The 12,480-nt window shown below is 37.5% G+C and overlaps 1 protein-coding gene across 1 annotated transcript in view; it reads right to left on the bottom strand.

The window, feature by feature from the left end:
- Positions 1-12,480, bottom strand: part of LOC145685965 (C-Maf-inducing protein-like) — a 504,177-nt gene that overhangs the window by 260,295 nt on the left and 231,402 nt on the right. The gene's annotated exons all lie outside the window — the stretch shown is intronic.

Genomic DNA, 12,480 nt, shown 5'->3' with positions numbered 1-12,480 from the left:
ATATATATATATATATATATATATATATATATATATATATATATATATATATATAGTAAGGAAAAGTTATTATTATTACTACTATTAGTAGTAGTAGTAGTAGTAATAGTATAATTATGGCACACCAATATTTGAATAGATACGATTCTCATAGCAAATATTAGGCTATACGTTTAAAGTATAGCAGAAATAAAATGTACGGATCATCACACTAAACTTTCTCGCTCCAATTCCTCAAAAACTAAATCATGTAGTGCTACAGTTATTCATGAAACATTCTCTTGTAAAATACGAACAAAATTTTTAAGTATTTTCGGAAAACTTCACTCCCAAAACTCATCCTCAAAACTAAACTACCCCTTTGCAGATGTTTCCATAAGAAATAACTTAATACCACTCATTTCAGCTTTGGAACTTCTTGTATACAATAAAAGACAAATTCTGACCAAAGCATATATAATCCGATAAAGAATAGCGTTACAGTTTCTGCAAAGTATCTTTGCCTTCATCAGACACATTATCGATTACAACAGTTTATTTACTACGATCATGCTAGTGGGCCTTAGAATATTGTAATGTTAATACGTCCGGAACCGGTTCCGCTGGAACCGAAACTTTGTTACCATCCCTACGGTAAACGCGAGCAAGCTGTGAACAGTATGCTAGATGAAATGGTGGAAGCGACAGGCAGGCGCCCAGGCGGCGGCAGCTTGTCTCATTTGGCTAAATAAAGTGGGTAACTGGCCAACTCATTGGCTAAACAGGAAAACTGGCCAACTCATTTGGCTAAACACCCACTGATGGACCAAAATTTTTTTTCTGGGGGCACAAGCGTGTCTGGGCGGGGAAGGCACAAGTGCATGGTCCTCTTTGCATTATTTTTGAAGGTGAACTTTGTGCTTTCTTTACGGGTGTTTGGGGGCTTTCAGATCCAGGTCTGGAGCCGGTTCCTAAGATCCGGTTCTGGAACCGGGTTTTCAGATCCAGATCTGGAACCGGTTCCTAAGATCCGGTTCTGGAACCGGGTTTTCAGATCCAGATCTGGAACCGGGTTTTCGGATCCAGGTCTGGAACCGGTTCCTAAGATCCGGTTCTGGAACCGGGTTTTCGGATCCAGGTCCGGAACCGGTTCCAGAACCGGTTCTGAAAACCGGATCTCCGAGAACCGGTTCCTCGTGGAACCGGTTCCGCCGGAACCGGAACTTTGTGGCCATCCCTAGTAACGATGGCTATTCCATTCATTCATAAATGTGCGTTTCGCGTAACGCTAGTATGTATACAATCCTCAGAACATTCGAGAAGTACAGGTTGCATAATCATCTAGGCGAAAACAAATTCTTAAGGATCATTACAAATGCAATCTTATTCATTCATAAAATGTGCGTTTTCGCGTGTGATCCTTTTTTACTGTCTCTAGCAGAGCTTATTTTCTAGTTATATTAGTAGTAGTAATAGCAATGTACTATAGATCAGGCTTTCTCAACCTATTTCATTTCACGACATTCTTTTATCTCATCCTCTTGCTAGCAACCCCCGTAAGTAACTTCCGGTTTATAAGCTTTTTGATTATTTGTGTTCATCGCTTACTGTTGCATATGTGTGTAGTCATCGTTATTAATTATATTTTAATAGGCATATTTTGTTGTATTTGCATTTTAATTGTATTTCAATATGCAGTTTCCACCCGTTTCATTCCTCTTTTATTCTGATTGTATTTTTTACTGATTGTTTAATAATTTAAAATTTTCTTTAATTTGTGTGTTTTGTCGTTTGTGAAAAGTATGGATATAAGATATGTCTGTCAACAAAAGAAATTAAAATACATTTTTCCGCTACTAGATCCTAATTATATTTTACTTTTTCACTTTAATTTCGTGATTCCCATGAATTCCTCTTGTTACCCCCACAGGAGTAGCCACCTCAGATTGAGAAACACTGTCATAGATAGTAAAAATCTCAGTTCTGAAAGAAAATGTGACAACTTGTTTAATTCAGATAATTATAACTTGTACAAATTATTGCCAGTTAGTTGGCAATGCTGCTCTGAAGTTTTTCCTTTCTATGCCACTGGAAATCGGGTGGATTCCATGCATTCAGCTGCTATAATTCATTTCCGTATTAAAGCTTTCCTTGCGGAGTAAATATTGCCTTGATTCCCCAAAGGTGCTGATGTTTCCCGCGTAATCATCACTGCATAACCGAGGTGTGGTTTATATCGACTCTTCAGGCTACTGAAATGGAATTCATTATCGAGTAAAGCCACAGAAATATATGCAGAGAGTGTGTTCTGGGATCCGAAATCTCCTCTCTACTCTTCAATTGTAACTGAAATACTGTGTTAGTAATCTTCGATATTAAAGCTGTTGAATCAGAATGTCTGCCCCATTTTTGTTTCTCAACCATTGAGTTCTGTGCGGGGTTGAAGGAAACAGAAATTGTAATGGTTTGTTTTTGCTGGCTTCTTCTGCAAATCTATTTTCAACGTATTCTCCCTTGTGAAATCAGAAATTCTACTATAATACTCTATTGTATAACATTATTGGCAATTAACGAAGAAAATGTCCAAAGATGAAACACAGACAAATCAATAGATCTAACTGAATTGAATAAAATGATATTGGTAATCAGCGGCGCAAATCTGTATTCAACATTGGGGGGACGGGAATTTTTTTCTTTTTAAGCGATGTTCAAAATATTTATGGAGTTGAAAACAATGCTGTGAAGGATCAGGGGAGCAGAGGTCTCTTCAACCATTGGAAGGCGAGCAGTACCATGCCGTGAGGGAGGCGAGCGGAGTGACGGCTCCGGGCACCGAAGTAATGGGGCGCAAAATTCAGGAGAAAAATAAAGAAAAAAGGAAAGAACATAGGGAGAAAATTATGTACTGGGGCGCTGCCGTATATTGTCGCCTCGGGCTCTGATTTTCCACGGCACGGTACTAGAGGCGAACAGATTTGAATCTTATTCTGGGGAGACATCAATTTCACCTCACTTGCCTTTGTGGTAATCGAACACAAATCATCACATTTCTCCCCCCAAAACATATTTCAAATCGGATTATTAGGAGGACAGTCCCATCCAGTTCCAAGATTGGAGGGGACATGTACCCCTCAACTCCCCCGGGATTTGCGCCAGTGTGGGTAATTGTAGACCCTACATCCTCATGAGTAGGTTTCGATAAAACCGAGAATAAGTACTGTACAATAATCGCGCCATCTATTATAGAAAAACATGATTAACAAATAAAAAATGACTACAATGAAAATAACTGATCGCTCTTTGTTGCGAACTGAAAACTGAAAAAAAAAAAGTTTTCAGTTCTTAATAATAAATTAAATCTTAAAATAGCCGTAAGTCGGACACGTTACCTTTGTTATTAGTGCTCTGCATCGTGTAAATCTGAAGGCCTCTACACGATAATTTAATATCTAATTTAATATTAATAACTTGTGTGAAACCTTGTTCCTTTTTCTTAATTTCAAGTTCAAAATAAAAGTCATGTAATAAATTAATCATCATTTATATACTATGGATGACTGTGGCGCTTACACAAAATGGCGGCTGACATCCGCCATATTGACTTTTTTGTAACGTCATTTATCAATATTACCCGGACTGTCACCACAATTCCAAAGACATTGAAATCATTTTAGGCGTTATGAGGTCCAGAGCGGAAGTAATGGACATGAATACATACATATTCACATTCGGACATGACAAACACAAAGGGAGGCCGTGGTGGCCCAGTGGTAGAACGTTCGTCTCTGGTACTCGGAATCCCAGCTCGCGCCAAGTGGGCTTTGGTCTTTGTGGTGGACAAACACCGTGTGCGTGTGCTTTCCTGGGTTTTTCTTATTTCCTCCACTTTCTTCATTCTCATGATCACCATTTCCTTTATCCTGCATAGCATAAAACTCGGAGATTTCATTTCCTTTTTGTTTATGCCGAACACAATACCATCGTTTTGCATCACCGTAGTATGGTAAAAATGAGACTGAAATTGAAGTATGCTCTTACCTAGCTTTTCATTATGACACTAGAAATATGACAGTACATAGTATGCTTAACCCTTATACGATCCATGGTACGTTTACGTGCCATAATACAGTGTTGTCTTTAACTGCTTATTTAGGTCCTATAACGGGCATTTAAGCCGGGCTTTTTTTATTATTATTAGTCAAGTCAGACATTTACCAAAGAACACTCCAGATGCGTTTTGGAACCAGTCAACTTGGTGGCGCCAAATGGAGGCGTGATATCACATTTTTTAAAAGCAATTTTCAAAAACAATCCCGCCCTTAGCTTTCAAGATTTTACATTGAAATTTTGCACACGTATTTTGTACGTAACTACGTGTTTTCCCAGTGATTTTGAAATCCTTACGTCAACCCAGACCCGGGCCAGAGAGGCTCAAAATTTTCGACAAAGGGATTTTTTCGGAAAATTTGCCGGATTTTCCCTAATTTCCCGTTTCTAGTGTATGGTACGGACAAGTGAGTGGGATCGTTGGAAGGGTTACTCTATTGTTAATACAACAAGGTATGAACGATGATCCTACGATAAATAGTAATGAAGCATGAAATTTACCTTAACCTCTTCACAGATATGGCATCAAATGATGCCACATATTGATCGGGAAAAATAATCCGATTTTTTTTTTTTCACGAAGAAGAGTGTGAACTGAAGATAAGTAAAAATAAGATTCTGAAGCACTTGTTTTTACTTACCTTCAGTTCGCACTCTTCTTCGTGGGAAAAAAAAAATCGGATTATTTTTCCCGATCAATATGTGGCATCATTTGATGCCATATCCGTAAAGAGGTTAAAAAGTGAGGATCGTTTAAGGGTTAATGAGATGTACCTTACACTTAACGATACTTTTGTTTGTGTAAAAATGAGATATATATATATATTAATCGATAGGTGACATCGAATGAACAAAATGACGTTTGAGAGTAGATTCTCATAAGTTGCTTCTGAGAAAATCGAAATTTTTATGACGCACACTGTTAAGTAGCAGATTGTTTCTATTACTCGGGCCCAAAAGGGAAGAAAATAGGGAATGGCGAAAATTTCTTATATTAAAGAGGAACTTCAGGATATATACAATTAATCTAATTATTGGTAGGGCCATTAAGTCTAGTAGGCTCAGATGAGCAGGTCATATAGCTGGAATGGAAGAAAATAGGAACACATTCCAAAGTTCAACTCAAAACTCCAATCGGAATAAGACCATGAAAAAGATCTAGGCGCAGATGAGAGAACAATATTACGTAAGATGGATCTCCCAGAAACAAGAATACAAAGTAGAAACTGGATTCAGTTGGCTAAGGGTAGAAGTGGAGAGCTTTTGTGAACGCGAATTGAACCTCAGGATTCTATAATCCACTGAGTTGGTTTTGCTTTAATTAGTGCTGTTAAAATTCGAATACTTTATTATTCGAATAGTGGATTCTTCAAATATTTGTTATTCGAAAATAATTCGTAATTCGAATTTGATAATGAATAATTATTCGAAAAATAGTTCAAATAACGACTAATTATTAGAAAATTGAAAACGAATATTGAGATATTCGAATAACAAAAGAAAAAAATATTCGTGTACCGCATAATAAAATAATTTTAACAGTACTAGTTTTTTATGATTATTATTATTGTCTAGTAACACACATCTACCTAACGATGACATAGATACTACTATGTTTATTGGGAGCCGCGGTGGCTCAGTGGTAGAGCGTTCACCTCTGGTGCTTGGGGTCCCGGGTTCGATCCCAGCCCCCGCCAAGTGAACTTTGTGGTGGACAAACACCGTCTGCGTGGGTTTTCTCGGGGTTCTCCCGTTTCCTCCCATTTTCTTCATTCCACCATTTAATTCATTACTCATCATCACCGTCTCCTTTAGCCTAACCGGCATAACCGTGGAACGTAAAACTCAAAGATTTCATTTCATTTTTACTTATGTTTATTATTACGTAAACTTATATTACTGTTATACGCAAAAATACTAACATTACATATCATAGAATTTAATCTTCGTGAAGTAAAGGGAATTAAAATGGATTCAGAGAAGATACCAACAAAACCGAATCTTATTCAATTGAAAACAAATGAAGAATTGTTCTTCATATAAACCGATGAGCTGAAAGATCAAGAAGTGTATTTTGTCGACAGGCTTAAAATTTCACTGCTACATATGATACTGCAGTAGAAATGAAATCTTTAAGTTTTACGTCCCACGATTATGCCGGCTGGGCTAAAAGAGCCGATGATGATGAGAAATGAATGTAATAGTGAAATGAAGAAAGTGGGAGGAAACGAGAGAACCCCGAGAAAATCCAGGCACACTGTGTTCGTCCATCACAAAGTTCACTTGGCCGCGAGCTGAGATCGAACCAAGGATCTCAAGCACCAGAGGTGAACACTCTATCACTGAGCCATTGCGGCCCGATACTGCAGTAGAGTAACAGAGAAAAATAGTAAAGCAGCAGAGGATAAAAGTGGCTCTGAAAAGGTAGGGCACGCATGACGTCATACCGTCCTCCGTACCTATCTTTGCCAATTGAAATTTTTTAGGAAGTGGAGGGACACCATAGATATTTTTGGAAGTGTGGTAACGGCGTCTCCCCGCCTTCCCCCAAACTTTTATTTCTGGTAAGTAGGAAGTAATAATAGGGTAACTGTAATTTAAAAACACTTGTAACCACATAGTTCATATACGAAAGTATGTAAAGCCGTTAACCATAAAGACGTGATCAAGACAAGATACTCGGAATCAAAACTACCGTCTGAAATCCTCGAGTCCATACGTTTCTACCTTTCCAGACGGTTGTAGCGTAAAATATCATTCCCATAGGTTCCTGCCTATTAGAGAAACTTGTAGCGTACAATATGGTTCCCATGGCTTCCCGTGTTTTTTTTTTCTTTTTTTCTTTCAGAACCTTGCAGAGCAGAATAGGTTTCTACCGTTTCCAGAAATGTATAGAGCACAATATCGTACCCATAGTAAAAGTTTTTCCCTTTTCCAGTTTCCCACTTCTTTACTTCCATTTTGTAAAACTATATTTTCCATTATTTTCCTTTGATCATTTGTGTCATATCTAACTTACCAAGACATATTGAACTTAAGGTTTTATTTTGTCTTACTACTTAAGTTTTGATTTTATCTTAGGGTTCAATATAGGGTTTTATCTTATTACTTTGGTTCAATATGCAAATTGGCACTGTTCTCTGGTGTTCTTTCAGATAAAAGTACTAAAAAGGACCCTTCAAGTGTGAACAACTTCTTGGTCCGCCCTATACATGTCTACACACACCGGTCCAAAGAGTCTTTCAAGAACTTTTATTAGGTGGTACCATTTACTAATTCAACAGTTCTCTCTCAAAAACTTTTAAAATAAACTTGAAGCATTTGAAAAGAGCGCAAACCCATTTTGCTCTGACGGAACTTGAAAGAATTAATTGAAAGAAGAAAGCCATGATTGATGGCGGTGAACTAACGATTACCCAGTAATCTTCATTAGCTAGACAAACGACGATCGTTATCAACTTCCCCTGTGAATGTACCGCCTGGAAAGCACCTCGCCGCCATAATGTTCCTCTTGGGGTTCTCTCTGCCTCCACCAAAGAACAAGGGAGAGAAGGTGGTTCTTAAGCTCAGCCCAATGGCCAAGGAAACTGGGAGGTGTTTTCTCAAAAGATGGAAAAGAAGGGGAAATGTGATTAATGATTCAACAGTTGTCGAAGAAGCTTCTTTTCATCTCGTTTGAGCGTAAACCACATTTGCCACAGCAAAGAACGCTCAAGTAAACTAATATGATGTAGAGGCTACTTTAACATGTTTTTGTTTTCAGAGAAAAACATTATCAACTTAAACACAATAGACTTAAAACTAATATGCGTAATTTAGAAGGACAAAACTTAGGTAGAAGGTAAAGTTCGAGTTTGAATTCCTCAAACGTACTTAAGAGGCCTCATCCCGGCGAAATTAAAATACCGCTAATTTTACAGTAATTATGTGATATCTTCAAATAGGTAAAAGGTAACTGAAATGTGGAACAAGAGCGCCCTAGACAATATTATTTTGCATGAGGTACCGTTATCACAAGTCACCTAGTGGCTCTCCGTTTTCAGCCGTTTAGAAACGCGAAAATAAATGCCAACTTTCAAAATGGATCGAAATCGAAAGCAGATAAGTGAGTCGTGATAACGGTATCTCATGTAAAATGATATTGTCTAGGGCGCTCTTGTTCCACATTTCGATTATCTTTTATCTATTTGAAGATATCACATAATTACTGTAAAATTAGCGGTATTTTAATTCCGCCGGGATGAGGCCTCTTAATCAAATGTTAGTGAAGCATGTCTACGAGAAGTAATTTGAAGTTTACAACCCTTAATAAACTCAGAAAAATGAATTACATTCTTGTTAATTGGTTTCATGCAAAGACACTAAAGCGTGGCGTGTGGGGCAGGCAAATGAAATGAATACTATAACGCGACGTTGTTATGTGGTAAACAGATGTGACTAAGCAGACAGACACACTACAACGTGAGCAAGTGCGACATACAATGAATGGTCGTGCATAAACTGACGTGAATGAGTACAAAGACATGGCAACACCGCTGCCCTCTCATTTGCTAACAGCGTTTAAAGGAAACTCGAGCACAGCCTTCAAATATCATAAATACTGTATCTTAGCATACCATATAAGTTAAGGAAAAAATTGAATTTGTTACGTTCTATTGTAACTTTCATAGTCCCGCATGTAAAGTGTGTAGGGGCAGTCACGACTATAATAGTTTGACACTTGAATGGATACAGGACGCACATTGTTTAAAATGGAAATTAACAAAATATATTGCGTGAGATATAAGGTTAAACAATTCGCGCTCTTAAATGCGCGTCACGTAAAAGTGCGATTTCTGAAGAGCATGAAGGAAGTATACATATTTCCTGGCGCTGCACTTTGTAACTTTGGTAATCGCACACTTTCGTAATTTGCTTCCTGGCGAACATGCCCATATGAATAACGTGTTTCTTTCTGTTTTTGGCGGAAAAACTTGAAGCAGACGAAGTATAATTTGCAGTATCTGTTCAATCCTGGCAACTGAAAGTTTGGTTATGTCAACTGCAAGTTTGGCTGTGGTGACCAAAAGTTTTGTCCTAGCCACTAAAGTTCAGTCGTGACAACCAAAATTTTTCGTTAACGCAATAGCTAATTGTGACTGAACATAATTTAATAACAACGTAACATTTCACTGTGTATAAAGACACTTTAGGGTCTTTGCTAAGAACCACGACCCACTTTTTCAAATTTTACTGAGTAACTTAAGACAATGAATAACTTCTAAAATGTAGGAAGTAAGCCAAGTAGTACAACTACAAAGAAATGAAGTAAAACTTTACTTTAAGCTCTCTACAGTTGTGCCAGCTAGCGTAAAAGAGGCAATAAAAGACAATGAAAACAATTATGAAAGAATTGAGGGAATATAGAATATAGGAAAATACGGGAGAACACCGAGAAAGCTCAGGAACACGATGTTTCTACCACATACGACGGTATCCTTGGAATCTGAGCTGAGCGCTCTACCACTGATCAACCGTACTCACTACAACTATCCCTAAAAAACAAGAGAAGTATAGAAGGCACCTCGCGTTTCGCATGGAGATATTAAAACTTCATGTAATCACTATTTGTGGCAATAATATCAGACGCATGTTCCCTCATGTTGGCTACCAGATTGAAATACATTGCCGGACGCACGCAGTCGGAAATGATCCTAGAGTTCCATGACAGGAACCTGAAGAATGGTCCTGGTCCTGGTCCATGCTATTAAATAAACTAATAACTGTTTTCAATCCTATTCTTATACACCAGAAATTTGGGTGTGCAGCTAAAGATGTCATAATTGTTGGGTACCCATATTTCTATGTTACACATGAAAGGTTCTGAAATCAACTGTTAGATCATTTAACAGCATTTTGCACTGACATACTTTATAAATTTTTGATGTTCTGTATTGTCTCTAAGCTATTCACCAAAATTCCAAAAGGTAGCGGTGATCTCAGCTAAGACTATTAAGACTTCGTTACTTGGGAAGACTCAAACAATGCGTTTCTTCTCTATGTATCTCTATCAAATTTCGTATAATATTAACATTAACTGAACACCGAACATTGGGTGCTCCTAAACTCTTAACTCAAGTTTCTCTTTATTTCCTTGTGATATAGGTCCGACACCACAAATTCGGTACTTCCAGAAGCAAACGTGCATCAAGGGCACGCGCGCTGAAACCATCGGTTACGCAGAACAATTAAATATTAATAATAAAAATCAAAGACGCAATGAAAGTTTGTCAGAAAGGATGAAATGTGATCCCCTCTTTTAATCACTCAATGCGTTCCAGTGCTCCCTTACTTACAGGAAACAGTAAAATTTCTTCAGTACGTGCAAAGTTATTTGAGTTTGTATTGCCGTTGTAAGCTTCTGCAAACGTGACTGTAGTTCTATTAAGTGAGATGTTGCTACATAGCGCAAGACGTGTGTAACTACAATACCGAACAGCAATATCAGTAGTACGAACTTCACGTTTAAACAGTCATAAGTGTGGTTTGAGATATGGCAACACTGAAGCTTTGTCATTTGCTTCCATCACTTCAAGAAAAGTTGGAGCATCAACTCTATATTTAAAAAGAAAAAAAAGCGGTGGGGTGCTGACTGCCACGGGTGCTGACTGCCACAGCCAATTATTGGTGCTGATTGCCACGACTGGCGCTAATTGCCAATATCAAGGTGCTGACTGCCACGATGGCGTGCTGACTGCCACGAGCCTGAGACAAAGTTGCTAGGCGTAACATTACCGGACGCCAAGAAGCATGAAAGAAACTAGATCCTTAGGACCGTGCTGTTCAGACCAACACCTAACAAAGGTAAACAGGTCTCTGTATGTACACTCATGTCCAAAATTATTGTCACACGATTATAAATATGTTGTTCTAGTAATATAATTTGATAACGAATTCGCCCGGTATTTCTTATAATGTTAGTATGTGTATAATCAGCAAAAACATGTATGTGGTAAATTTCATGTCAAAAGAGCAGTAAATAAGAACAATAAAACGAAAATAAAATTTTCTTGTCCATTTAGTTACATTTTATTTTACTCATTATTATTTTCGTATTTATAATTCTTTTCCTATGAAATTTATCACAAATATAAATTTCCTGATTATACACATAATATAAGTTTTAAAAGTACTCTGAAAAATTATGAAATTATATTCTTACAAGAAGATAGTTATAGGTATGCGACAATAATTTTGGACATGAGTGTACTTTCAGTTTTGTCAGGGAGCGGTGCGTACAAAATTGGTACGATTTATGTATTCTCACTTGAACTCCCTATGTCAGAATGAACTGTGTACAGCTGTGCAAATTGTTTCGAGCAGCTCTTGAAAGTTCTATCAAAAAAACACTGCTGGCTGTACCTCACAAGGGAAGTTCAGGAGAAAGCACTCGCCTGCAGAGAAACTAAGCATGCCATTTGAAGTCCCAATTTATGCTGATTATAACAAGCTAATAAAATTCCTGTACGGTTGAGAACGGTTCGAGATATTCAACTTGGAAGTTTATATGAGATAATGAGGATATGCGCATTTATACGCGTTAAGTGCAACATAATTAGTAACGAATATTGACATACGAATTGAAAGCTATCGGAAGTAACAGAAAAAAAGTGTTTCGCAATAACTAACTGGTTTGTTAGATACAATTAGTCATTACATTGTTCACAATAATCATAGGTTAGAGATGAAAATTGATCACTGTTGTTCTTCTGTTTTATGAATAAGTGACGCAGGCAAAATACTCCCTTGCACCATGAACATTTTATATGTGCACTTGTGTTGCATCCGGCAAGAGAACAGTTCGCAGAACTAAAGCAAAAAGCAAATTCGTGAAAGAAAACGAAAAAAAAAACGAAGAAAAAATAATCAAGTGTGCAAGGTACTGGAGAGAAGTCGCTAAAATTAATTCTCTTTAACGAGGACGATTACGAAACATCACCTACTGATTGAAATCCGGATTATTTTCCAATAAAGTAAATTCCAATAAACTTTCTTGTTATTGTTGATTATTCCATATCGGACTCCCGAAGAAAACTCATCTAAACAACTTATTGACCGTGCCAATAGCGACTACTCTCAATCATGACTCCGTTTTCTTTCATTTAGAAATAGAAAAGAAAGAGAAGAAAGTAGAAGGGTAAAAGAAGGAGGTAGGAAAAGAAGAAAGAAAAGAAATAGGGTATTTTAATAAGAAACAGATTACTGGATAATTCCGGAAATATAGTAAAAGGTCGGGAAAGTCGTTGAAAGATGAATCATTCTAAATGTTATTAACGACTAATCAATTTTGGAATGCTTCGGAATAGACACATGTTCCCTCATACCACCCAGACCTAGCTCCAGGCACCACGACCG

The sequence above is a fragment of the Thermobia domestica genome, chromosome 1 (genome assembly GCF_964235325.1).
Source record: "Thermobia domestica chromosome 1, izTheDome1.hap1.1, whole genome shotgun sequence".
Lineage (NCBI taxonomy): Eukaryota > Metazoa > Arthropoda > Insecta > Zygentoma > Lepismatidae > Thermobia > Thermobia domestica.
The sequence above is the reverse complement of the archived record's forward strand: the minus strand, read 5'-3'. Positions and strand labels throughout refer to the sequence as shown.